Source organism: Equus caballus, chromosome 13 (genome assembly GCF_041296265.1).
Source record: "Equus caballus isolate H_3958 breed thoroughbred chromosome 13, TB-T2T, whole genome shotgun sequence".
Taxonomy (NCBI): Eukaryota; Metazoa; Chordata; class Mammalia; order Perissodactyla; family Equidae; genus Equus; species Equus caballus.
In genome coordinates this window covers 42,356,867-42,384,412 of record NC_091696.1, presented here as the reverse complement: position 1 = coordinate 42,384,412, position 27,546 = coordinate 42,356,867, and the positions used below count along the sequence as shown (strand labels likewise).

Genomic DNA, 27,546 nt, shown 5'->3' with positions numbered 1-27,546 from the left:
CGCTGTGCGAACATCACAGTGTACTTACATTTAGAGTGTACTGTACAGTGTACACGGTACACTTAGAGTGCGCTGACACACCCCTGGATGGTACAGCTTACCGCATATCTAGGCTCTGTGGTACTCATCTTAGGGGACCACCACTGGATGTGGTCCGTCACTGACTGAAATGTCGTTACGCGGGGCATGACTTGTATTAAAAAATAGTGTGCGGACAGCTCTCAGCACCGTACCCCACACCTGGGCGGTGCTCAGTAAATGGCAGGGGTGATTATCATTGAGCCTCACTGTCCTCCTCATCGTTCCTGTGCATGTGCACACGTAGGGAATGGCAGTGTAGAATTTGCAGGTATTTGTGGCTGCTGGAACCTCCTCCTCCTCCATCCCCGTGGCTGTCCTGAGGAGTCAAGGTCCAGCCATCAAAGCAGAGCTGAGGCAGCTGCCCCTGCGTGTTGTCCCCTGAGCAGAGCTGTTCTCCTGGGCAGCCTCCTCTGGGGACCACACAGAGAGTGGCTATCTGGGTTACCTGCCACCTCGCCTGACTCATTCCCCGGAAACTGGGCCCCAGCGTTCTGGGCCAGATAACGTCCTCCGTGTCCTCAGATGCCCTGAGACACCTGGGCATGGGGAGGGGAGGGCAAGGAGGGAAAACCCATCTGTGGTCAGCCAGCGGGCAGCCTCACCAGACGTGGAGAGGAGGGTATCGGTGTTCTGGAGGGTGGGCTTCTGCTGCCCGACTTCCCCTCTGCTCCAACTCTCTGGGTCTCATCCCACAGAAGATATGGGTCTTAGGAGGCAGCAGGAGCCTCAGAAAGTATTCGGTCCAAAGTTCATATTTTCTCATGAGGAAACTGAGGTCCACAGAGGGTTGGCAACATCCCTGCACAGGCAGGAGCAAAACAGCTCCTGAAACCCAGTCTCCCGGCTCCCAGCTAGTGCTCTCCCCACGCCCCTCTCCCCACGTTGCTACAGTGTCAGCTGCAACCAGGTTCAGCCCCTGGTCCCACCACTTATCTGCTGTGGGAGGTAAAGGGTGAAGACCATTCTATGCCTCCATTTCATCGATCTGTGAAGTGGAATCATAATATGAACCTCCTAGGACATCTTTGAGGCTGAACTAACACATGCGAGGTCCATGGCTGGAAAGCGGTAGACCATGTAAGTTTGTGGGTATTAAGTTGGCCCTAATTGCTTCCTGTGTGTTGGACACCATTTTGATACTCTGTATGTATTAGCTCACTTCATCCTCCCAACAGGCTGGTGCTAGTTCAACCCCGCTCTACAGAAGGGGAGAGGAAGGCACCCACTCCTTGAGTAACTCACCCAACGTGGAGGCAGAGCCGATCAAACCAAGTGGTCTGGATCCTGGGTCTCTGCTTTTAGGAACCACACCCTAGCATAGCAGGAGACCCTGTGCAAGCACGCTGCTGAGCATTAAAGCTTATTCTCTAAGGTTGCGTCATGGCGTGCACCATACGTTGACTTTTCAGTAAAATGGTAAGATTTAGAGAGTGAGCATCATGGAAGTGGGACCGGGAACTGGACCATTTCAACCAGGAGACGCCCCAGGAGTGGTCCTCAACTGAGAGCCTCTGAAATGGGGGTGAGGGCTCTGTTTGTCCTTATGATGGGGACCCACTGCTGGCATGCAATGGGAGGGGGCCGGAAGTGGGAAATGTCCTGCAATGCGCAGGATGGACTCACACAAAGAATTGTCCTGCTCCAAATGCCGGTAGCCCCCAACTGAGAAACCTGCACATTAAGAAACATCCAGGGAACAGGGGACTGTCTTGTGAGGACAGACCCAAGGGCAAACTTCTGATGAGCTGAGGCATTTGGGGTGAGGCGTTCAGGGTGCCTGCAGGACTAGGCAAGACTCATGTAGCCCCAGACCTCTCCTCAGCTAGTCATCTGGGGAAAAAAAGATAAGGAACAAAGACTAGGGTTAGATGAGGTCAATGTTTCCCAAACTCTGGTACATGGAATATTTCTCTCTTTAATAGTTATATATTTTAATACATACTAGAAAAATAACTAGCACATCAGATCCACGATTAAGTGAATATTATAGTTAAGATGAATTTACATATTTAAGTTTGGTGAGGTTTTGGTGAGGAAGAGTGGCCCTGAGCTAACATCGTTGCCAATCCTCCTCTTTTTGCTTAAGGAAGTTGGTCCCTGAGCTAACTCTGTGCCAATCTTCCTCTACTTTGTATGTGGGACGCCACCACAGCATGGCTTGATGAGCAGTGCGTAGGTCCGCAGCCAGGATTTGGAGACACAAATAGGGTCAGGAAGTACCTGGCCTTGACCCTTTAGAGATTTCACTTTTGGGGTGGCTGTCCTCTGGGCTCTGCTCCCCCAAACCCAAGAGTAGTCAAAGCTGCTAAAGTGTGCTCAGTTACACCCTAAACAACGAGAGCAGCCCCCGCTCCGAACTTGATCTTGCAGAGAGCTCCTCAGAAGGTGCTCCTCCCAGAGCCCGCATGATAATCCCAACCCACAGGGGAAATGGAGGTGCCGAGGAGTAGTCTGACTATAGGGGACACAGACCGCAGGTGGCATCCCCAGGTAGGAATCTTCTGACCCCAAATCTGCGTTTATTCCAACTGACCTGATCCACAGCACCCTTCCTGCCTTTCCCTCTTGAAAATTTAGTTGTTTATTGAATAGGCAGCTTCTACAGACTTGGTGCCACGTGCAGAGCCACATCTTGCCTTTGGGGGGCTATAGAGTAGTAATAACCCTACGACTACTCTTCCTAGTAGGTCATCCCACTAAAATGTGTGCCAGACACTTTTCTAAATGTTTATCAGACTCTGATCTTCGGTGCCTCAGCGATGTAGGTGCTCTCACTTCCCCAGTTTCCTGATGAAGAAACTGAGGCGCTGTGCTGACTTGCCTGTAAGTCTGTGCTCAGTAGGGGGTGGAACTGGGATCTGGCCTCATAGTCTGTGCTCTACTCACGGCGCACAGGCTCCCACGTGAGTGTCTGGCTGACAGGTGGGCCTAAATGTATTTCATCAGCATCCCCTTTTGCTATTATCATGCTGTAGTTAATTTCCTCGTACATGTGCCATTTCCGCATGCATGTGAATACGTCTGAGATAAATGCCTCGGAGGGGAATTGCTGGGTCAGAGGTGTGTGTGTGTGTGTTATTTTATTTTTATTTTTTACTACAGTTGTTTGCTTATCTTATTAGTGAGTAACCAGGCTATAAACTAACCTCACCTTCGTCACCAATTCTTGTTCAATGTGGTTTAACAAACATGTATTGGACAGTGCGTGGCAGGACAGAGAAATGAGAGTCTTGAATGCTGTCCTCATAATATAGCAGGAGATACAGGCTAATCCCTAACTAACTACCTGCGTACTAACTAGGTAACTGGTACCTGGACTACCTAAGTCCTCTGTAGTTCAGGGTTTCATTGGCCTAGTGTAGTAGAGTCTGGCCTCAGACAACTTCAGCTCCACTGGACAATCTCCTGGCCCGTGATGGGTGTACAGTAAACATTAGCTGTTGCCACCATCATCTGACGTTCTCGGCTGGCCCCTGCCCCACCTCCAAACCCTCTCTAGAGCTGAGTAGCAACTTCCCCATTTTTATTATCCCTGCCGAGTCCAGAGAAGTTAACACTCTTGTCAAGTTTACACTGGCAGATCACCTCATTGTTTTTTCTGGAGACTTCAGAAATCTGGCTTTTTACGTACAGTGTCCTGACTTTTTAATGCTAGCAACTAATTAGGACTAAAAACAAAAAAGCAACAAAAACCCACAGTTGAGGCCAAAAAAAAAACCCCATCTGCAGACCAGATGTGGCTGGTGGGCCACCAGTTTGCCTCAGAGTCAGGCAGGCTTGTGTTTGTGTCCCGGCTCTGCCACTTACGGGATCTATGACCACGTCATCGTTGGAAGCCTGCGTGTCCTCACGTAGAAGGGCAATGATAATCCCCACTTGCATGATCGATGATCCATGTGAATTACCTGGCATATTGTTGGCACTCGAGCGATGGTAGATGACTGTTGTTGTTATGGCAATGACATTAAATGAAGTCAGGGCTGTTACGGGTGGGGATATTGGACAGAAACTGATTGCATTTTGAGCTTGTCAAGTTTTAGGTATTGAAGAGACACCCAGATGGAGGGGTCCAGAGGCAGTTGGAAATGTACATGGGGGCAGATTTTCATATAGGGGAGGGGTATGTTCCATCAAGAGTTTCTCTTTATGTAGAGGTGAGACTTTTTTTTTCACTCTTTGTATACCCTATGAGTCCTGAAAGGTCATGGCCTTCCGGCCACCACCTCCATGTTGGATGCTCTGAAGGCTTGTTGTCATTCCTTCCTGGAAAAGAGCACAATTCCCTAACCTGGCTGCTCTTCCAGTGGGAGGGGAACCTGGAAAGAAAAAGTCAAACCAGGGATGATTCTTAGAGAGAAATTGCAGTGCGTGAGGCAGAGGTGATGGAGGCTGTGGGCAGAGGCCACTCACTTGCCACCATGGACAAGGAACAGGGAGCTCAATTATATCAACAAGTGTTTACAGAGAATTCCTCTCCACCCTGGAGACTTGGTCTCACTGGAGGAACCATTGGGCTCCACTTCGGAGATGTGGGCTCTCCTGGCTGTTCTGCTTTGTATTCTGTCTGTGGCCTTGGCCAAATCACTTCCACCCTTTGGACCTACGGTCACTATTTGTAAAGCAAGTGTGTTGGACTGTGTGTTGGTTTTCCAGGGCTGCCAAAACAAAGTTCCACACATGGGTGACTTACCCAACAGAAATTGATTGTCTCACAATTCTGGACGCTGGAAGTCCAGCGTGGTCAGGTTCTGGTGAGAGCTCTCTCCTTGGCTTGTAGATGGTCATCTTCTCCCTGTATGTCCATACGGATGTCCCCCTGTGTGTGTCTGTGTCCTAATCTTCTCATAAGGACACCAGACATACTGGATTAGGGCCCACGCTAATGACCTCATTTTAATTTAATTACCTCTTTAAAGGCCCTGTCTTGAAATACACTCACATTCTGAGGCACCGGAGGGTTAGGACTTCAACAGATGGACTTTGGAAAGATACAATTTAACCCATAACAGACCAAATCGTTGTTTCCCAAAGTATGAGCTCCTGCCACTAGTGGAATTTACTTTACATCAAAGGTAGAAATAGGCCTTGAAGAACAATCAGTCCTTCTGATTACGTGAGGAAAGGGCTCGGTTTGGTGTTAATGTGACGTTAATATCTTCTTGACGCCTGCCAGAGCAAATGGAGAGCAGGCCTCAGGCACAGAGCCTTCAGCAGGCAGCCACACCTGTATGAGTTACCTATTGCTGCATAACAAATTACCCTCAAACTTAGTGGCTTAAAACAATTCACACTCATCATATCACAGTGTCTGTGGGTCAGGAATTCAGAAGCAACTGACCTGGGTGGTTCTGGTTCAAGGTCTCTCATGAGATGCTGTCACCTAAAGGCTAGACGGGGACTGGTGGGTCCACCCCTAAGGTGAATCAAGTTGGTGCTGGCTCAGAGGGAGCCCTCCATTCCTTGTCACATGGCTGCTTGAGTGTCCTCATAATATGGCAGCTGGCTTCCTGCAGAATGAACAATGAAGAGAACAAGAGAGCAAGGAGGAAGCCATGATGTCTGTTATGTTCTAACCTCAGAAGTCATATGCTGCCACTTCCATAGTATCCTATTGGGAGACTGTGGAATGAACAGGTGACAGGTCAGCCTTATTTGTTGTGGGAGGAAACCACACAAGGGCATGAATACCAGGAGGTAAAGATCACTGGGGGCTCTCTCAGCGACCAACACACAGTAGAAATTAATGAGTCTTATTTTCTGATTAACTATTTTTCTGGTTTCCTTATCTATATTTGCATACACAGAAAATATGTATTAGTATTTTGTGCTCTTTTAATTTACGCAAGTGATATGCTATATATAAATGTATAACCTGTTGTTTTTTCACTCAATAATATGTTTTTGAGATCAGTCTATGTTGATACAAATAGATCTGGTTCATTCTCTTAAATTATAAGTATGTACTGTTTTTATTTATCCATTCTCCTATTAATAGCCATCTAGATTGTTTCCAGTTTGTTGCATTTATAGCAGCGATGACTGAAACGTGCTCATACACGTCCAAGGCTAGAGAATGAGAAGAGAAATTGCTGGGTTATAGAATATGTGTAGTTTATATTTTGCTAGATGGAGCCAACTGCCCTTTACAATAGTTATGCTAGTTTAAACTCTCCCACAAAATAGGGATGTTTCCATTTCTACACAATATTACTAACTCTTGATCTTGCCACACATTTTAATTTTTGCCAATCTGATGGCTAAAGAAATAGCATCTCAATGTTTTAATATTTTTTACTTGTGGTAAAAAACACATAACATAAAACTTACCATTTCAACCATCTTTAAATATAAAATTCAGTAGCGTTAAGTATATTCACATTGCCATGCAGTGGCTCTCTAGAATGTATTCATCTTGCAAAATTGAAACTCTATACCAGCTGAACGTTAGCTCCCCATTTCTCCCTCCACCTAGCCTCTGGCAACCACCATTCTACTTTGTGTTTCTATGAGTTTGACTACTTTAGATAATCCATGTAAGTGGAAACATACAATACTTGTCTTTGCATGACTGTCTTATTTAACTTAGCATAATATCCCTGAGGTTCATCCAAGTTGTAGCATGCGACAGGATTTCCTTCTTTTTTGAGGCTGAATAATATTCCCTTGTATGGATAGACCACATTCCCTTTACCCACTCCTCCGTAGATGGATAATTGGGTTACTTTCACCTCTTGGCTATTATGAATGAAGCTGCTATAATCATGGGAGTATGAATATCTTTTCTTTTAATTATTTTGGATATATACCCAGAAGTGGGATTGCTAGATCCTATGATAATTTTATTTTTAATTTTTTGGAGGAACCTTCATGCTGTTCTCCATAGCAGCTGCACCATTTTACATTCCCTCCAACAGCGCACAAGGGCTCCAATTTCTCTACAACCTCGCCAACATGTGTTATTTTCTGGGATTTTTTTCTAGTGGCCATTCAACATTGTAGTTTTACGTCTCCCTGAGAATAGTGAGTTTGGGCATCTTTACACGATCCCACTTGCACAAAGGGGAAATTACAGTGCTAGGAGATTAAGCCCCTTGCCCCGAAGCACGGGGCTAGTCGGTGGTGGAACAGAATCCAAACCCAGGATTGCGCGGTCCGTACATCCATACTCTTTCCAATCTGTGACCCTGCCTTTAAACTCACAGTGCTACTTTAAGAGAAGAAAGGAGGAGGAGAGAGGCTCCTGCTTCTGAATTCCTGCCTGTTATGCCTCTGAGGAGCGGGGAATCTATGGCGCATTATTGTTCTTGGACTCGCAGGCCAAGTGGCATATTACCTCCACCTGGGAGGAAGCCGTGTCTAAGCTAATACCCCGGACGGGAAATGTGTGCCCAGAAGATTAGCTCCATTGTGTGGGGCTGGACGCTTTCCACGGACTTTGTTTATGGGACTGATTGTTTTCGTGAAGTTGTTTGCTTCAATGAGTCTCCAAGCTTTTGAGGCCCGCTGGCCGGGGAGAGGGTCAGATTTACGGGTAGCCGGGAGTGTGTTCAGGAAGGACCACAGAGGAACAGGCCCCCCGGGGGACTTCAGGAGTCTGCCAGAGGCTCCCTCGAAGAGCAAAAGGATGGTCCTATTTTATTTTATTTATTATTAAAATTGGATACACAACAGAGTGGCGGATTTTTCTTCCTTCTTGGGTCTTAGTGTTATTTTTATGTTGCTGTCTACATCTCTTGTCAGCTCACCTCTGCACACTTCCATAAGCGTTGCTGGTATTCTGAGGTTGTTGTGGGGGTTTTTTTTCCCAATTCTTTCTGCCAGAAACATCATGTACCCAACAGCACAAGCTCCCTTGTGCCCATTTGTTCCAAATCGGTTAGCAGATGGTGCCCGTAGAGCGCGTGTTTCACACTCCTCACTCCGAGGCCACTGGGCGTCTCTCCTGGGGTGGTCCAGGAACAGGCATTGTGTCTGGCTTGCGGCACAGATGCCAATTGCTACCATGTGCTCTGTCTTCATTGTTCCATCTTCCTATCCACCCACTCAGCCACCCACCCAGCCAGACTGCCTCATCCCCCTGAGCTTCCATTCTGTTCCCAGACCTCAAGAATTTAGGCCAGGCACTCTGGCAGAGAACGATGCAGAAATAAGGAAGAGATACAAAGCTTCTTAGCTTCTCTGAGCCTCAGCTTTCCTACCTGTACCATGGCATGAGAAGGCCACCCTGAGTCCCAAGGTTATTGAGGGACTCAAGGACATTGGTGGCGAAAGCACGTAGGGCAGTGCCAGGTACCTGGGAAGCATTCAATAAGTGGTTCCTATTATTTCCTGAATGCCCTCCTTGGACCACACCCTGTCCTAAGGAGACGGGAAGATGAAATGAGACACAGCTTTATCTCTAAGAACTTACCTGCAAGTGAGAGAATCATAATTAACAAACTAGCATATATAGTGTGATGACAGAGTAGGCACCTAAGCCAGCCTGGGGGTATCAGGGAAGCCTTCCTGGAGGAAGCGGCATCTGAACTGAGACTGAAAAATGACTCCCTGTGCTATTTAGGTGATCCTGCCAAAGGCACGCCAGAGCCTCACGTGACACCAGTTGGTGGCCATGTCCAGTGGAAGACCTGTCCTATCTGCTCCAGCTCTGGCTGGCCTCCTCTCTTGAACTGCCTCAATTCTGTGCTGGAAAAAGAAATCTACTCTTAACTATTTCCTCTCTGCTGTAATATGTATTTAGTGCCCATGAATATCTCCATTCTTTAACAGAAAGGACACCATCTTACAGGTTTCCATGACTCCCACAGTCCCGGACGAAGGTCTGAATCATTCATTCACTCATTCATTCATTCACTCATTCAATCAATCTACTAAGTGTCAATAAACACCAATTGGTGACAAGATGAACCTCATGCTGGGAAATCAGATCCAGGTTCTGTACATGCATTAAAATGAAGCCTGTCTGATCCTATCCTGTCACTGAGCCGCCATCTAGGTCCCCATGGCTCCAGGCACCACTCATGGCAGTGTCCATGGCAAGGCAGCAGGGTGGAAAAGAGGAAAAGTTTTGAATTTGTCATCCTCCTCCATAACTCTGGTCCTCATTTTATCTTCATAATCCTAGGAGGTGGCCTCCATTATTCCCATTCCCCTGGTCACTGTCCCAGCAGTCTCAGTTATTGGCTCTACAACTGATGGACTCCCAGACAGTTGGCGGTCAGCTCAGTCCACTCCCAGCTGACCAGGCCCACCTCAGTTCTTTTTACTGCCGAACTTCCCTCTGGGGTCTGGCTGCCACACCCATTTTGCCCCTGGTCATCTCTCGTCACCTTGTAGCTCTCTTCATCCCTCCCACAGCAACTCCCATTAATCTCACCCGCTGGCACTGTCAACTATTTTTTGTATCCATCCATGGAAGCTTCTGGATGCAAAATTCAAGCCCTCCCTCATTTTAATGTTGTCTCCTCCTAGAATCCCATATGGGAAATGATGCAAAAGCATCTGTGGTTTTGGCTTTCCCCATACCCAATCTAACAATCTTCTCCTAGGAGTTCTGCCTAGATGGACATTCTGACACAGCTGACTGTACCCCACCTCTCTCTCTCTCTTCTTCTATACTCTCCACTCCGCTGGGCTGGAAGAGGTTAGCCTTAAGACTGGGTTCATGGGAGGAAGCCAGCTGACTGATTAGGGAATGTGTGTCAGCAGATATTTGAAAATCTTACCAGTTACACTACCTGCCCAGGTTCCTGGGAGGGTTAAATGGAAGATGTATGTGTGTGCTATCTGTACACATGGGAATAGACCAAAAGAATAGAAAGAGCGTAGGTTCTAGAATCAGACTGCTTGGGTTCACCTTCCATCTCCATGAGCTGGAAGCTGTATGGCCTTTGGCAAATCATTTAAACTCTCTGAACCTCAGTTTGCCCAACTGTAAAATGAGGATGCTGTTTAATCCCTACTTCACTGACTTGCAAGAAGTAAATGACATAATGCCCCGTGTTCATTTGGATGTGTGCTTGGGTGCTAATAATAAAAATTGAATGCCAGTTTTATTTGGGGATATGTGCTCTTTGGTGCCACTCTGAATAAAAATGGGTTTTTTTTGTTAGTAAGGCAAAAGAAAATGGATGTTGGGTAGGTTCCTAGCAAATGGTACCTGCCGTGGTTGATAAAGTGGTCTCAGCATAGTGCCTAGTAGAAAACCTACTGGAAAATGTTAGTAGCAGTAGTATTGGTCATGAAATATGTCACGCAGGATCTGAAATTTGGACTGGAAACTACTTGTTTGCAAGGCAATTAGGGAAGAAAGACTGGGGTCCCTTGAAATCACCCAGTTGTAATCACTTCTCTCTCTCTCTCTCTCTCTCTCTCTCTCTTTTTATGAGGAAGATTGGTCCTGAGCTAACATCTGTGCCAATCTTCCTCTGTTTTGTATGTGGGACACTGCCACATGGCTTGATGAGTGGTGTGTAGGTCCATACCTGGGATCCAAACCTGTGAACCCCAGGCCACCAAAATAGAGTGCGCAAACCTAACTACTACACCATTGGGCTGGCCCCATAATCATTTCAGTGCAGGTAGTATTTATTGTTTCTCTGCCAGATCCCTCTTTGCATGACTCATAGTAGGTGCTTAATAAATATTTTGTTGAGTGAATGAATGACCCCCTATAACCCTGGTGGGCTATAGCTCACCTCCTCAACACATGTTCAATCTCTGTGCCTCTAACCTCTGAGACCTCTGAGTGGCTTTGGTTGAGCACCGGTCACAATGCACAGTTCTGATCTTCCCACGGTGCACAGCAGCAAAACCTCATATTAGATTTCATTTCCAGCATTTCTTGGCCTGAACTTTAGAATATGCCAGGCTTTATGCACCCTACACTTTTGTGTGTCAGCGTCTGTCTCCCCTCTCCACCCGCTGAAGGTGCTAATCCAGCAGCTCCCTGTAAATGGTGTGAATTTCTTCCAACTGCCGTGATCATGTTTCTTAATCAATAGCCTGACTTGTCAGCACCAAGTAAACACAGCTTTGATTCGAAGAGAAGGAGGAAGCCAAAGGACGCTGCTGCAAAAACACACAGAGAAGGAATCCTTTCTTCCGTACGCTAGTTAGTTCATTAAGCCAACAAATAATAGAAATCCTTTGAGCAATGAGTATGTGCCAGGCACTGCTCTAAGCACTACACGTGTGTTGACTCAGTTCATCCTTACAATCTTTAAAGGTGTTGTGACTGTCCCTGTTTTATATGTGAAGGAACTAGGGAACAGATAGGTTGAAAGTTATTGAACTCTATCATGAGTCAGGCCCTCTGCCTAGGGGCTGATGACGTAGTAGTGAATAAGACAGACGTGAATTCTTGTCTCATGGCACTTAGAGTCTAGCAGGAGGATATAGGTAAAAAGCAAACAGTTAACTCATATGGGGCAATCAAAGACCCCGAATTGCTAAGGCAATCCTGAGAAAAAAGAACAAAGCTGGAGGTATCACAATCCCTGACTTCAAAATATACTACAAAGCCATAGTGACCAAAACGGCATGGTACTGGTACAAAAACAGGCACGTAGATCAATGGAACAAAACTGAAAGCCCAGAAATAAAACCACACATCTACAGACAGCTAATCTTTGACAAAGTTGCCAAGAACATACAGTGGAGAAAAGATAGTCCCTTCAATAAATGGTGCTGGGAAAACTGGACAGCCACATGCAAAAGAATGAAGGTAGACCACTATCTCATGCCATACACAAAAATAAATTCAAAATGGATCAAAGACTTGAAGATATGTCCTGAAACTATAAAACTCCTGGAAGATAATATTGGGAGTACACTCTTTGACACCAAACTAAAAAGGATCTTTTCGAATACCATGTCCTCTCAGACAAGGGAAACAATAGAAAAAATAAGTGGGAATTCATCAGACTAAAGAGCTTCTGCAAGGCAAAAGAAACTAGGATCAAAACAAAGAGACAACCCACCAATTGGGAGAAAATATTTGCAAATCTTATATCTGACAAGGGGTTAATCTCCATAATATATAAGGAACACACATGAATGAACAATAAGAAGGCAAACAACCTTATCAAAAAGTGGGCAGAGGAGGGGCTGGCCCCGTGGCCGAGTGGTTAAGTTCGCGCGCTCTGCTGCAGGCGTCCCAGTGTTTCGTTGGTTCGAATCCTGGGCACGGACATGGCACTGCTCGTCAGACCACGCTGAGGCAGCGTCCCACATACCACAACTAGAAGAACCCACAACGAGAAATATACAACTATGTACTGGGGGGCTTTGGGGAGAAAAAGGAAAAAAATAAAAAAAGTGGGCAGAGGAGATGAACAGACATTTTCCCAAAGAATATATACAGATGGCCAATAAACACATGAAAAGATGTTCAACATCACTAATCATCATGGAAACGCAAATCAAAACTATGCTAAGATACCACCTTACGCCTGTTAAAATGGCTATAATCACTAACACTAAAAATAACAAATGTTGGACAGGGTGTGGAGAGAAGGGAACCCTCATCCACTGCTGGTAGGAATGTAAACTGTGCAACCGCTATGGAAAACAGTATGGAGATTCCTCAAAAAACTAAAAATAGAACTACCATATGACCCAGTTATCCCACTACTGGATATCTACCCAAACAAATTGAAATCAACAAAGTAACATATGCACCCCTATGTTCATTACAGCACTATTCACAATAGCCACGACATGGAAGCAACCCAAGTGCCCATTGACTGATGATTGGATAAAGAAGATGTGGTATATATACAATGGAATACTACTCAGCCAGAAAAAAAGACAAATTCATCCCATTTGCAGTAACATGGAAGGGCCAAGAGGGAATTATGCTAAGAGAAATAAGCCAGTCTGAGAAAGACAAACACCAGATGATTTCACTCATATGTGGAATATAAACAAGTACTGGGACAAAGAAAACAGTTCAGTGGTTACCAGGGGATGAGGGGTTGGGGGGTCCCAGGGGGTGGCAGGGAGCACTTACGTGGTGACAGTCAAGAAATAATGTACAACGGAAATCTCACATTGATGTAAACCACTATGAACTCAATTAAAAAAAATAGCTAAATTAACACAATAATATCAAGTAGTGTTTTAATTAGGGATGCTTTGGGCTGCAAGTACCAGATAACCCAATTGCAGTGGTATAAACCCAATAGATTTAGTTTGCTTCCCAGAACAGATGGTAAGAGAATGCTGGTGTTGGTTCTATGGCTAAAGAATGCGATATTTGCCTGGTCTTTCCCACGTGGTGGTAGAACGGCTGCACAGTTCCTGTCATCGCCCTTGCCATTCAGCAGGAAGGTGGAAGAAGGGGAAGTGGCAGTGTCTGTCAGCATCTCTCAATGGCCACATATGGGTCAGACGGCCGCCTTTGCCTGGATTGTCACTAAGGAGAAAGGTGTTGATAGTGAAGTCAGCTTAGCTGGCCAACAGTGCCTGCCACAGAAAGTGCTATGGGAGAAATCAAACAGGACCATGGGAGAGAGGGCTCCTGTGTACAGCATGGTCGGGGGAGGTGACATTTGAAGAGAGCCCTGATGACAAGGGGCAGCCCTGCAAAGATCTGGGGAGGGAGTATTCCACAGAGGGGCTGTAGCAAAGCAAAGAGCCTCATTCGGAAATGAGCATGGTGCGATCTTGGGAGAGGGAGAAGTCCAGAGTGGCTGGAGCATGAGGGGATGGGGACCAAGACAAGCGAAGGCCAAAGACGAAGATGGGAGCTAGATCGTGCTAAGTCTTTAAGGTCCTGTAAGGAGATTGGATCTTATTCACTGTGTGATGGGAAGTTCCTGGAGGCTTTCAATCAGGAGAGTGAAATGATCTGATTCACATCTTAAAAGGAGTTATTGGGGCAGAAGAACTGTTGTGAGAGTCACAAGGCTTACAGAGACTTAATTCTAGGCGATGGGATAAGCTTTGCCCAGCTCCTTCTTCTTGGTTTACTTTTTCTGCCTCTTGGCCCTCCACCTCCTCCCTTTGGTTTCATAGCAGCTCCTGGAGAGCTGGGCTGCGTCGTGCTCATCTCTGTCACCCCAGTCCCTAGCATAAGGCTAGGTGCGTGGCAGCACTTGGTAAGTCGCTTGAGCTGAACTGGACAGAGGTGAGCTCTCTACTCCAGGATTCCCAAACTTTGGCCACTTACTCTCCACTCTCAAGGCTTCGGGCTAGGTCAGTGGCTCTTAACCAAGAAAACTTGCCTCCCAAGGGGCATTTGGCAATGTCTGGAGACATTTTTGGTTGTCACAAGCAGACGGAGTGCAGGGGATGCTTCTTGCCTCTAAAGGGTAGGCACTAAGGATGCTGCTAAACATCCTACGATGCACAGGACAGCCCCACAATACAGAATGCTGATAATGCTGAGGGCGAGAAGACTCAGACGAGATCTACTTACCTGTTCTATTTCCTTAATATTTCCCTTCAAATTAATTCACTTTTTAAATTTAAAGAAATTTTAGAGAAACCATGTATCACTACCATAAGTAGGAAACTAGTGTCACTGGCTTTACTTAGAAGATAATTGGAAAGATAAATATTCAGAAAACAAAAATCAATTACATTCTTGCCAGATTTTGTTACTAGTTCAAGGCTCCGAGTTTCCCTTTGTCAAAAAGGGAGTTTGGTCAATGTCATGAAACACTAAGAAAGACTGAGGAACTGTTTGAGATTAAATCAGAGTGGAGAGAAGTGATGGAAAAATGTGGTTTAATTCTCTACTGGATCCTGGATAAGAAAAACTAAAATTACTGAAATGATTTTATTGCGACAATTGGCAAACTTTGAATGTGGACTGCATATTAGATACTGGCATGATATCAATATTAAATTTCCTGAATTTAGTAACAATACTATGGTTATGTAAGGGAATGTCCCTGTTCTTATGAGACACACGAAATATTTAGCAGTAAACAATCATGATATTGACCACTTATTCTCAAATGCTTTTCTAAAAAGTGTGTGTATGTATATGTATGTATACATAAATATATAATATATACACATACATATGCATACACACGTACATATGTATGTGTATGTATTATGTATTTGTGTCTATATGTATATGTATGTACATACACACGCACATACTCATATATATACACAAACACACACACACACAGGAAAAGGAAATGTGGCAACAATGTGAACAGTTGGTAAATCTAGGTGAAGACTATAAGAGCTTTTATTATAGTGTTCTTGCGACTTTTCTATAGGTTTAGATTTTTGCAAAATAAAAACTAAAAGCAAGAAAACAAACAAAAAACCTCTCTTGAATGTACCTCTAATACCAGAAAATGTGCCTCTAATATCACAAAAGCCTGAATTTTTTCAAGAGCTCACAGGGGCTTCAATCTTAGTTTCTAATGAGTCAAACGTTTCGTACTTTACTTCCAAATTAGTTGGCAAAAATTAAGATGCCTACAAATGGAAAAAAGGTATCTTCCATGCCAGCATATTTTTGTTGGTGAGACAGTCAAATTAACTCAAGAATGGTACTAGAATTGTTTTGGAGGATGTCCTACTATTGTGGGGACATCACATGTCTGTAGAACCGTGGTTATGTGTATCCCTGAGAGAACAGGTTCCGGACAGTGTGCCTGAGCCTGGGGTGTTCTTGACTGATTATAAAGAAAAAATATCGTCTTTAAAGAAAGATTAGCAAGTGTTAGAGAGGTATTAAAGATAAGGTAGCACCAATGAGAGACTCCCAGCAGAGGATTGAAAGAGGGATAATTTTCCCACTTTGAGGTTCAGTGTTTTCAGTCAAGGGTCATCCATCCAGAGGCTTCTGGAAGCTCAGCCGCCGGGTGTTTCTCTTCAGTCTTAGGAAAGCACTAGCTGTAAGATGTGGTTTTCTCAGATGCAAAATGGAGATAACACACTGGAAGCTAGGTGCTGATTTGAGTGTGGGTCGCCTCCCCTTTGAGGTCTCTAGATAATACTGACCTCACTGGCCGCCCCACCCGCATTCCAAGTTCTGGGGAAATTCCAATGTCCTTGCACAGATGTCATGGAATTCCTGGGGCCTTACGTTCTCATTGTCACCTGGGCCTCGACTTCCTCCTGTCTCTGCCGACTTCTTCTCCTCCCTCTGGTCCTTGTGACAATTTGTCTTCGCTCTGGCAGGCCTTCAGTCCTTTGCTGTGATTTCCACTGCACACACACCAAGATACACACAAACACACCAAGACATAGACACAGACACACGAACAGAGACGCACAAATTTGCAAACAGAAGCACATAAAAACAAAGACACACCCAAGCATAGACAGGCACAGCAATACACACAGACTCAGAGAGAAACATTCACATACACACAGACACACAGACAGACATTCACAGAAACACACAGACACAGATATACATATGCACACACACACAGAGACGTGCACACACAGATGCACTGACACACACACAGACATGCACAGACACAGATGCACACACAGATGCATGCACGGACACACACAGACATGCACAGACACACACAGACACAGACACACCAGACCTGAGTGTGTGGTAGACTTTACAAGGGTCTAGGAGTCTGGAAAGAGTTTTCAATGCAAACAACTTATAAACGAGCATTAGGCGTCTTCCTTCAAAGTCCCCTGAACAGCCTTCCCTTCCTTCCTTCTTTTACTCTCCCCTCCAAATATTCTGCTCCACTTTTTTTCTAATCAGAACAACTCATTTCTTCTCAACTCCCTAATTTCGAACTCTTCTCTGGACATCCCCGTGCATGTCTCTTCTCTCATGAATGTGCTCTGCTAAGAAATACGCCTTCCTATCTGGTTTCTTCCTTGTTCAGCAGATTTTGCAAGGGGAAAAGAGCAGCATTCAGATAAATTTCCTCAGTGATGTGAATTGTGCCCGGCGCCCTCACACAATCTTAAAATACTGGTGTGCTGTCTTAGTCCATTCAGGCTGCTGTAAAAAAAAAAAAGTGCCAAAGACTAGGTGGCTAAAACAACAAACATTGATTTCTCCCAGTAATGAAAGTTGGGAAGTCCAAGATCATGGCTCCAGCAGACTTGGTATCTGGTGACAGCCCACTTCCTGGTTCATAGACAGCTGTCTACTTATCGTGTCCTCACGTGGAGGAAGTGGGTGAGGGAGCTTTCTAGGGTGTCTTTTATAAGGGCACTAATCTTCTTCACGAGGGCTCCACCCTCATGACCTAATCACCTCCCAAAGGGCCCGCCCCCTAAAACCATCGCACTGGGGGTTAGGTTTCAACATATGAACATTTAGACCATAGCACAGGATTACGCTCCATTTTGTTATTCTCATTTAGAGAGGGCTCGTGTTGGTGATGATGGTGATCATTTCATTCATCTCTCTCTGGTAGGATTGTGGGGAGGACCACAGGAAATGTGGTGGTTGTGGTGGCGGTGGCATACACCATGGCTTTAGGATTCTGTTCTAAGTCAAATTATGGCCTAGTATTCATGGTGATTTGTGCCACATCTCCAACATGCCAAGCTCTTTCCTGGCTCAGGACTTTGCACGTGTTCTTCTCCATTCTTGATTTGTTAGCTTCTTCTCATTCTTTACACCTTAACCTTGGTGTCATCACCTTAGAAATGCTTTCTGAGGTGGACAGCCCCATGCCCGAGTGGTTAAGTTCATGCGCTTTGCTTCAGTGGCCCAGGGTTTCGCCAGTTTGGATCCTGGGTGCGGACATGGCACCACTCATCAGGCCATGCTGAGGCGGCATCCCACATGCTACAACTAGAAGGACCCACAACTAGAATATACAACTATGTATGGGGTGGGGTGGGAAAAAGAGGAAGAAGAAGAAAATAAAAGAAGATTGGCAACAGATGTTAGCTCAGGTGCCAATCTTTAAAAAGGAAAGAAAAGAAAAAGAAAGAAATGCCTTCCCAGACCTCCATATTGATTTCCTTCAGGGCAGTTATCACAGCTCACAAATACTCTACTTTTCTTTTGTGAGGAAGATTGGCACTGAGCTAACATCTGTTGCCAATTCTCCTCTTTTTTTTGTTGTTGTTGTTGCTGAGCTAACATCTGTGCCAATCTTCCTCTATTTTATGTGGGATGCTGCCACAGCGTGGACTGACGAGCAGGGCCAGGCCCACGTCCAGGATCTGAATCCGCGAACTCCAGGCCACCAAAGCAGAGCACATGAGCTCAACCACTAAGCCACAGGTGGCCCCTTTAGTTTTCTTTTGTATTTATTTTTGGTCAGTTCCCCTCCCACCCATAGTAAGCTCTCTGAGGACAGAAACCATGTCTTATGTTTGCCATCACATCCCCAGAGCCCAGCACAGAACTACATAAGCATTTGTTGCTGAAGGAAATGCCCCCTCAAATCCCTCTCCCAAGAAATGGATAGCTCTTAAGGGCCTCCTTTCTTTCTTTTTAATTTTTGTGAGGAATATTAGCCCTGAGCTAACATCTGTTGCCAATCCTCCTCTTTTTGCTGAGGAAGACTGGGCCTCAGCTAACATCCATGCCCATCTTCCTCTGCTTTATATGTGGGACGCCTACCACAGCATGGCTTGACAAGCAGTGCCATGTCCGCAGCTGGGATCCGAACCGGCGAACCCTGGGCCACTGAAGCAGAATGTGCGAACTTAACTGCTGCGCCACTGGGCTGACCCCAAGGATCTTATTTCTTATCCTTAGGATGGATGGTTTCCAGGTCGCTCCTAGAAAACCCTATTGGCAATAACCAGGTAAATTCAGTGCCCCGTTTTTTTTAAACTTTTTATTTGGAAATAATTTTAAGACTTACCAAAAAGTTGCAAAAACAGCAGAGTATTCCCATATACCCTTCACCCAGTGTCTCCTAACGTTAGCATCTTTTGTCACTATAGAGCAGTGATCAAAACGGTGAAATTATCATGCGTATGATATTATGAACTAACCTGTAGACCTTATAACCTCAGATTTCACTGTTTTTTTTCCTCTAATGTCCATTTTCTGTCCAGGGTTCCACATTGTATTTAGTCTTCATGTCTCCCCCAATCTGTGACAATTCCTCAGTCTTTCCTTGTCTCTTATGACTTTGACACTTAAAAAAAAAATACTGGTCATTTCACATTTACAGTGATAACTTCACTGTAAAGTTACCATTTTTCCCTTTGAAATGAATAAATATCTTGGGAGAGATACTTTGAGGCTATCCTTTATCTCCTCACACTTCTGCCCACTTAAAATTTAGCATCAGTCCATGGATCTGTCCACAGAAATTATTACTGTGGCTTTCTAAAGGTGATTTATTAATTTCCTTCATTCCTTCTACATTTATTAATTGTAATTCTTCTTCAAGGAAAGACTCCCTTCCCTCCTTCCTTCTCTACCTCCTTCCATCAATATGGACTCATGGGTGTTTACTTTATCCTAGGATTTATAAACCAAGACCATTATTATTTTGTTGCTTTGGCCATTGGGAGCTCTTGCAGGTTGGCTCCTATATCCCTTTAATAAATCCTCAAGCCTTTTTGAGCAATTTCTTATTTTCTGGCACCACATGGTGTTCCAGGCTCATCCCTACCCCAGCTCTGGAATCAACCACTTCTCTAAGGAGCCCCAGTTCTTTTTATTGGAGAATGGTGTTTAGAAACCAAAATCTGGGTGGTAAGTGTGCTCATTGCTACTGGGGAATCCTTGTCTTTAGGTCCTCTCAGTGTTTAGAGCTTGCAAATATATTATGTATATCAATGCATACATGAACATCTATATCTGTGTCTATCTATCTCTCTAAACAATCAAAAAATCTTTAGTTCATACCAATACTACTAATTTCCATTCATCACCATAGGGTCATTCTTGCCTCCCCCCTTTCCTTAATGGTAACTTTGTTTGTTTTTCAATTGAAGGGCTGATCCTTAAATCTTGATACATTGTAAAAAACGTCCCCCTCTCATCCTTTCCCTCTTCCCTTCTCCCCTGGAAATGGCTGACATGAGAATACAACACCGAATGCTAGATATTGCATTGTCAGAAGGTAGACAACCCAGCAGATTTCATGGTCCTTCTTAGTGCAAAAAAGCACGAATGACACACTTTACACTTTATCAGCAGTGGGGTGCATGAGGGTCAGTCCAGGCTCTGGAATGTGAGCTCATTGTTCCAGCCAAATGAGTCAGTCAAGATGGGAATGCAAATTTATCTGAGCAGTTGTGAATTAACACGGTTCTGGAAAAAAAAAACTGTCTTTTTCCACTCCAGCTCTCTGGAGAAAATTCTCAGCCAGCAGTCCTCTTACCTCATTGATTTCTGCCCCACCCCCGACCCCCCTGCCACATGCATGCTGTCCCTTTCCCCTAGACTTTTCATTTTATTTCCCTTTTCACAGACCCTGTGAATTTTCACCTACATGCGGGGCCCAGCAGAAACCTTTCACGGCTGGGCCTTCAGAACCTTTTCCATCAGAAAAGCCAAGTTTGCATTTTCCTTCCTTTCGCTATCTGAGGTTTGGTTTTTCTCGTCCGTTCCCTGTTCTAGCAATATTTCGGGTGTGGGGGAATTTTCTGCTTTTCCATCCTTTCATAAGAGCTTGGAGTTCTTCAGCATGAAACCTCAAGGAATGCTTTGCTGAAAACCCAAATTTTGCCCACCATATTGCAGATATGTGAAAGATAAGGAAGGAAGGGCAAGATTCTCTCGCTCTGATGGCAGACGGAGCATTATTATTTGAAATTCCAAAGCCCGACTCTTTTGAGTTCCCTTGGGAAGAAAGAAAGAAGCCCATTCCAGGGATTATTCCTTTTATTGTTATTAATGGCTCCAGAAGCCCACAGGCCTGTTTGACTGGGACCCTGCCACTCCCACAGCCAAGGGTGGGGACCACCTTCACATGGCCTGGGCGGACCAGGAAGGAACCCAGAACCCCCTGGAGTGGGATGCTGTCAAGTCAACGACAGAGGGAGCCTCAGGAGAACCCATATTTTCTTAGCTGTATCCAGGAAGCCTTCATGGAAAGGTCTTGGCACTTCCTGAGGAGCCAACCGGCAGCTCCCTGGGAGGTACCAAGGGTACAAAATTATCTCGGGCACTGAACCATCAACAAGACAATGAAACTCCTTTCGAGAATTCCGAGAATACTGTCTGTTCTTGGAAGGAACATTTAGTAAAGTCACTTAGGGATGGCAGGAAAGGAGAGAGGATGTGGTGAGTAATAATATTAATAATGATAGCTATGGGGGCATGCTGAGTAGTCGTAGTAGCAAGAAGAAGAAGAAAGAGATGATGACGTCAATGATGATAACAACAAAGGCGCTTGGAATTTAATTCACTTCTTCCTGAGGAGCCGGGCAGTGTGCACGAGTTTATCGTCTACATAATATCTCATTGACTTCTCACAACTGTGTGAGGCCGGTACTGTCATTAGCCCCATTTCACATCTAAGACTGAGGCTCAGAAGAGATTAAGGATGGTGTTCATAATCACAAAGCTACAAAGTGGCACAGGCTGGGTTAGGATGTTCACCCTGCTTTCTGAAATACTTTGCTGGGTGGTCTTCTTGGGAGGGTCTGTCTTGTAAGCTATAGGGCTTTGGTTTTGCCAAGTTAGGTATTCAGGTGGCTGTGGCTGATGCTCGAGCACAGGTGCCTGTGATGCTAGTCAGATGGCCCAGAGAACGGAAGCCAAGGCCCCGCCCTCCACAAGGCTGCAATCTAATGGAGGAAGTACCTGCAAGGCCATTTGTGGGACCGCACTGTGGGAGAGGGTTACAGGCCCGAGGATGGGGTCTTCAAACTGAGTATCCAAGGATGTGTCTGGTGCTTGGAGGCAGGGCAGTAGGAATCAAAGGAAAGCATGCCAGGCAGAGGCACCAGCAGGGGCCAAAGCAGGGAGGTGTGAAATAGCATGCTATGGGCCTAGAGCAACAAGCAGTTTGGTGTGGCTAGAAGATAGGGTTCTAGGTGAAGTGGGAGACAAGAGCTATAGCTGGAGAGACAAGCAGGGGCCTTGCATGAACCAGCCAAGCCCAGGGTTTAAAAATGTGGGCTTTGGGCTGGCCTGGTGGCGTAGTAGTTAAGTTTGTGCACTCTGCTTGATCAGCCTGGGGTTTGCAGGCCTGGATCCTAGGCGCAGACCTACATATCGCTCTTCAAGTGACACTGTGGTGGCATCCCACATACAAAATAGAGGAAGATTGGCACAGATGTTAGCTCAGGGCCAATCTTCCCCACCAAAAAAAGAAAAAAAAAAAGAAAGAAAGAAAAAGTGGGCTTCAGATACAGAAGGACCTGGGTGTGAATTCCAGCTCAGCCATGTGCTACCTATGTGGCCATGGGTTGTTTAGAACTTTTCTGGGCTTCAGTTTTAATATTTGGAAAACAGAGACAATAATGCTCTATGTTAGGATGAGAAAATGGAGGCTCAGAGAGCCTAAGTACCTCATCTCGGGTGACACAGTTGATGAATGAATTTGGCAGGATGTATATCTACTTTCTATTACATGCACAACTTTATCGTCCATAAAGCTCCTGGATATTCTCACTTCATTTTGCAGATTTCAGATCACTTAACCATGTTTGCATTGTAATTTTTCTATTTCTGTGTCCATTGTCCAAGTCTATGTGTCCCTCAAGGGTAGGGACCCTGTCCTCTCTACCATCACATGGTGGACAAAGAATCATGCAGAAGTCTCAGGCTTGCCAGTGCGTCAGAATCACTGGGGAGCCCCAGAAAACTGCAGAGATCTGGGCCCCATCCCAGACAGATTGAGCCAGAATCTTCAGGACTGCTTATTGAGCTTTTTCTCTTGCCCTGCTGGGGTTTGAACCATAGCAGAAAAGTGTTTGTTGAGTGAATACATGAGCAGACCACCATACTGTTTGTATCCATTGGAATAGGCCGGCTCATGCTGTGACAGCCATCAACCCCCAACTGCCAGCGGCTTAAAACAATAAAGGTTTGTTTCTTGCTCAGGTTATAAGTCCCCGATAGATTGGCCAGGGACTCTGTTCAATAGAGCAGCTACCCAGAAGAGACACATACCCCTCCACTCATGCTCCTTGGCTCGGACCAGTCACATGACCCCACCCAAGCGGCCCAGGAAGTGCGTTCCTGCGCATGCCCAGAAGGTGGGGAGCCAGAAGTCATTTTAAGTGAACTGCAGAGATGACTGCCGGACTCTATGAAGCATCCTTAACGTCATTTTCATTTCAAAGTGAGACTTAAGAGGTTTCTCAAGGACAGACAGCAAATACAGGGCTGGATTTGAGCTCTTTCTCTATTTTTTCCTGGCTCAGGGCCATGCTTTTTTCCTTTTTTTTTTTTTTTTTTTTAGCGTAATGAGGCTGGGTGGTTCATGGCATTCAACTTAGTGGTTAAAAGCCTGGGATCTGGATTGCCTCCAGCCCTTCAGCTCTGCCACTTGCCAGATGTGTGAGCTGGGCAAGTCACAGAACCACTTTGTGTCCATCAAAGCGACTGTCAAAGGATGGGAAGGACCAAGAAAGGATGTGTTTTCTGGAATGAAGTGTTTAGAACCAGGCAGAGATTCCCTGAGTAGGAGTGATGTGTGTGTTTGTGGGGGGGGGGGGGGGGTTGGTGTAACAGGTTGCCCAGGATTTGGGCTGGCTCCTGACACAGTCACGGAGGATGCATACCTTTTCCCCATCAGTTGCTCCCTTCCTCCCTGCACCAGTGTGAATGTTTGAGCTGCAAGGAAGAGAGAAGCCAACCTAGGTGGTTTAACCACATGCATTAGCTCGACGAAGGCGACGTCCATGGCCTTGTAGGTCTGGGGTCAATCCAGCAGCTTGGTGATATAGTCAGGGACGCAAGATCTTTTGGTTTCTCTGCACCGCTCTCTGCCATGCAGGCCCCGTCTTATCCCACAGTTGTGGGAAAAGCCATTGGTGTCAACCGAGGTTCCGTGTTAGGCAGCGAGGATGAGCTGGCTTCCTGGGGCTCTCTCTTACAGCAGAGAAACTTCCCCTCACCCCTGCCCTTAATAAGCCTCTCTCCAAGTCTCACTGGCTCCAATCGGCTTTGGCCTGTGAGGGGTCAGCGTTCTTGGTGGAAATGCTAGCTGGTTTAACAGGAAGGGGAATGTAATACAGGATGTTAGGTATCCCACAGGATCATTGGGAGGGCTGGAGGAAAGAACTTGAGGCTAAGCTTCTAGGAAACATGCCCCAAACCACACTGCAGGCCTGGCTCGATGAACTAAGCACCACCCTGCATGATTTAGCCCTGCCCACAACCACCGCTGCCGTCAGCACCCAGGCAGCTTCTCCATCGGGAGCTCGACCCCGCAACCGCCACCCCTAAAGTTAGCTGCTTTGGCCACTGGTCACATCAACAGAAACAAGGCTCCCAACCCGATTCAGCCTCACATGGTGCCTCTGGACGGCAGAGCCTACGTCATACCCCTTGTCCCAGCTGCAAGGGAGGCAGGAGATTTGCATCCTGATTTCTACTCTGGGGTGGTGGGACATAGAATATGGAATTTCCTCAAATACAGATTGGTTAGAGATGTGACAGCTGTGTCACTACAGCCTGCCCATCTTTGCCCAAGAACTGGTGGAGCAGAAGTGGCAGGATTCCGTAATGAGCTTGGATTGACCAAGGGGGCAGGATGCTATGGGGGGACCAATGGCATTGCTCATGACATTCTTCTGCCTTCAATTGGGTTCTCTCCTCCCCACTGTCCCTTGTGCTCGGGGTGTGTACATGTCTGAGGTGCCTCTTAAGGCCTTGGTCCACCCTGCCCTCCCAGCTACCAACTCTTACCTACTCCTTGCTGCCTCATGCCATCCCTGTCTCTGGAATGCTCTCCCCTCTCCTTGCCTAGTTCACGCTGATGCATCCTCCAGAACCTGGTTACTTAGTTCAAGCAAGTTCTTTCCTACCCTTCCATCTAGCCTTTTTCTTTCTTTTTTTTTTTTTTGTCATTTGCTCTTCTTTTTGATTCTATTTATCACATATTTCAACACTTATCGGTTCAATTATTTAACTAACACCTCTCTCTCCTTCTAGACCATAAATATGATGAGAGCATGGACTGTGTCTGTCTTGCTCACAGCTGATAACACAGTAACTGGCACGTAAGTGCTTAAATTTTTATTGAATGAATGAACATTAAATAAATCCCATTATAGCTGTTTATAAAATTCCTCTTGGATCAAAAGACATTTTAATAGCGTTTTTTGGAAACCATATGTTAAACCTTTAGAGGCGTGCATATTAGAATCATCTAAATTTTTTTGGTCAACCTATAATGCCCTCTCTGGATCCTGCTATGTCCCCTCCTTGATAGGAATTGCCATTGCCATTGCCATTGCCATTGATGGGAACATGTGGCATACCTTGTGTCAGGGGAGAAACCTAACTTTGGGGTACCATGGCCTAAGGGTGGTGGCAGCTTCAGTTCCTGAAGCTTCCCCCATCATGATGTCACCATGGTTACATTAAGAAGTTTCAGCTTAATTTTTTTTTTCTTTGTTTTTGCCAACAACTGAAAATTATTTAGGTGGCTTTCCCTATATAAGGGGAGCCTTTTAGAAAACCGGCTGCCAGTTTCCCAGGAAACTGGGAAGAAAGTGCATCAAAGCTTTGGGAAAGTCTGGTCTCTTTCCACGGTCAGAAGAAAGTCTGGGGGTAATTTTGTCCATTAAAGAACATTTATTGTTTCCAGTGTGCTAGAAACTAATTTTATTTCCATGCCTGAGCAGATAAGGTCACATCCTCCAAATTGACTTGGAGTTTATGTTGGGAGATGGGGAAAGAATAAAATATCACAGACATCCCACCCATGGTAATAATAGCTATAATTTGCTGAGAGCTTAATCTGTGCAAGGCAATTTTCTACATGTTTCACTTATATTAACTTGGCTAATACTCCCAACAACCTATTTATATCTTTATTTTAGATGAGAATATTGAGGCAAAGTCCACCCAGAGAAGAAAATATGGTATGTTAGACTGGAGACCTGTCTAGAGGGGACTTCTAGGTTTTCAGTTTCATGAAGACACAGGCTTTGGGGGTTGGGAAGAACCTTGTTGGTCACTGAGGCCAAAGTTTGTAGGTTTGGGGACAGACTGACCTGGGGTGAAACCCTAGCCCTCCCACCTACCAACTGTGTGCTCTTGGGCAAGCTATCTTCCCTCTTAAGCCCTTGGTTTCCTCATCTGTGAAATGAGGACAACCACACCTTCCGCATGGGGTTATTGGGAGCACCTGGAGCAGTGCTTGACCCCTTGCAGCTGCCCATCCGATATGATTTCCCGGCCTCTCTCACTTCCTCCATCAGATGGGTTGGGTGATTTTGGCACATGGAAGGGCACCCATAACCTCTGGCCTGTACAGAGGGGCATTGCTTCTGGAGGGAGTGGACAGGTTGGGGGGTGGGCAGGCCAACGTGTGCAGACACTGACATGACTGTCAGCTGAGCTGGGTAAGCCACGCAGACCCTGATGCAAAGTGAAGTTATACCTAGGACCTCCAAGGCTCTTGATTTGACAGCAACTTGTTGGCCCAGACGAACCAGCTCATGGGATTTTAGTGCAAAGCAGTACTAGGCTCTGGACTCAGACCCAGGCTCAAAACCTATCTCACTTATAACCTTGGGGCTCTGAGTCTCCTGACTTAACTTGGGAGAATATCGGTAATGACCTTGGAATGCCTTCAATAAATGCTAGCCCCTCTTCTTTAAAAACAATTTTATAATGTTAAGATTGTACCCCCAGGAAGAAGTCACATCCTTCTCTGAGCTCCCTAACACCATGTACATTCTGGTTCTAGGTCCTGTGTCCCATTGTACTGCCTTCTCTTCCATCGAATCGCCGCCAGTCTAAAGAGGAGACAGAACCGAATATAAACAGTCCCATAGTTTTCGGGGCGCTGTACAGGGCCTGGCACAGGGAGGCCTTAGGAAGTTGGTGTAATGAAGAAGGTTCTCCTGACAGCAGCTCCATAAAAGCCACGGACCTCCTAGGAGGTCTCATCTCACCTTGGTGAACCTGGGGAGGGAAGTCAGACGCCCTCTGCAGAGGGAGGGCCAGGGCCAGGGCCTAGGGGTTGTCATGAACGTGGAAAAACGGGGTTTTGGCTTGGGCGTCAGACAACCCCGGACGCCAATTCCCAGCTCTGTAATCTGGAGCTTGCTAAGCCTCCGTTTCTTCCCCTCTGGCATGGGGAGGATGGGAATAGCCACTTCTTGGGGGCAGTTGTGAGGACTCAGGGGGAGGTGTAAACCGCTCGGCACAGAGAAAGCCCTTCCAGACCGGCGGCTCGGATCACTGATGTCACCGGGCTCCGGGCCCTTGCAAAGGCTCGCAGGTTCAGGGTCCCGGGCGCGCGCATGCGCACGCGCACCCGGCCGGCCAGGTGAGAAGGAGGCGACCGTTTCGCACCTGGCCTTTAACCCTTCCGCGTCACAGAGGTGGGCGGAAGGGAGGGCGGGACGTGGACGCGGGGTCGCGAGCACGGCTAGGCCCCACCCCGAGGCCAG

General features: G+C 46.1%; 1 protein-coding gene across 7 annotated transcripts in view; it reads left to right on the top strand.

Moving 5' to 3' along the window:
- MRTFB (myocardin related transcription factor B) overlaps positions 1-27,546 on the top strand; it is a 258,616-nt gene that overhangs the window by 44,706 nt on the left and 186,364 nt on the right. The window contains exon 1 of one of the 7 annotated variants that reach the window (XM_070230968.1): positions 27,265-27,422. The exons of 5 other annotated variants lie outside the window; for them this stretch is intronic. The gene's annotated coding sequence lies outside the window, so the exon portion shown is untranslated. Of the gene's footprint in view, positions 1-27,264; positions 27,423-27,546 lie in introns of those variants that run through there. One more of the 7 variants, XM_070230959.1, reaches the window with a different exon arrangement.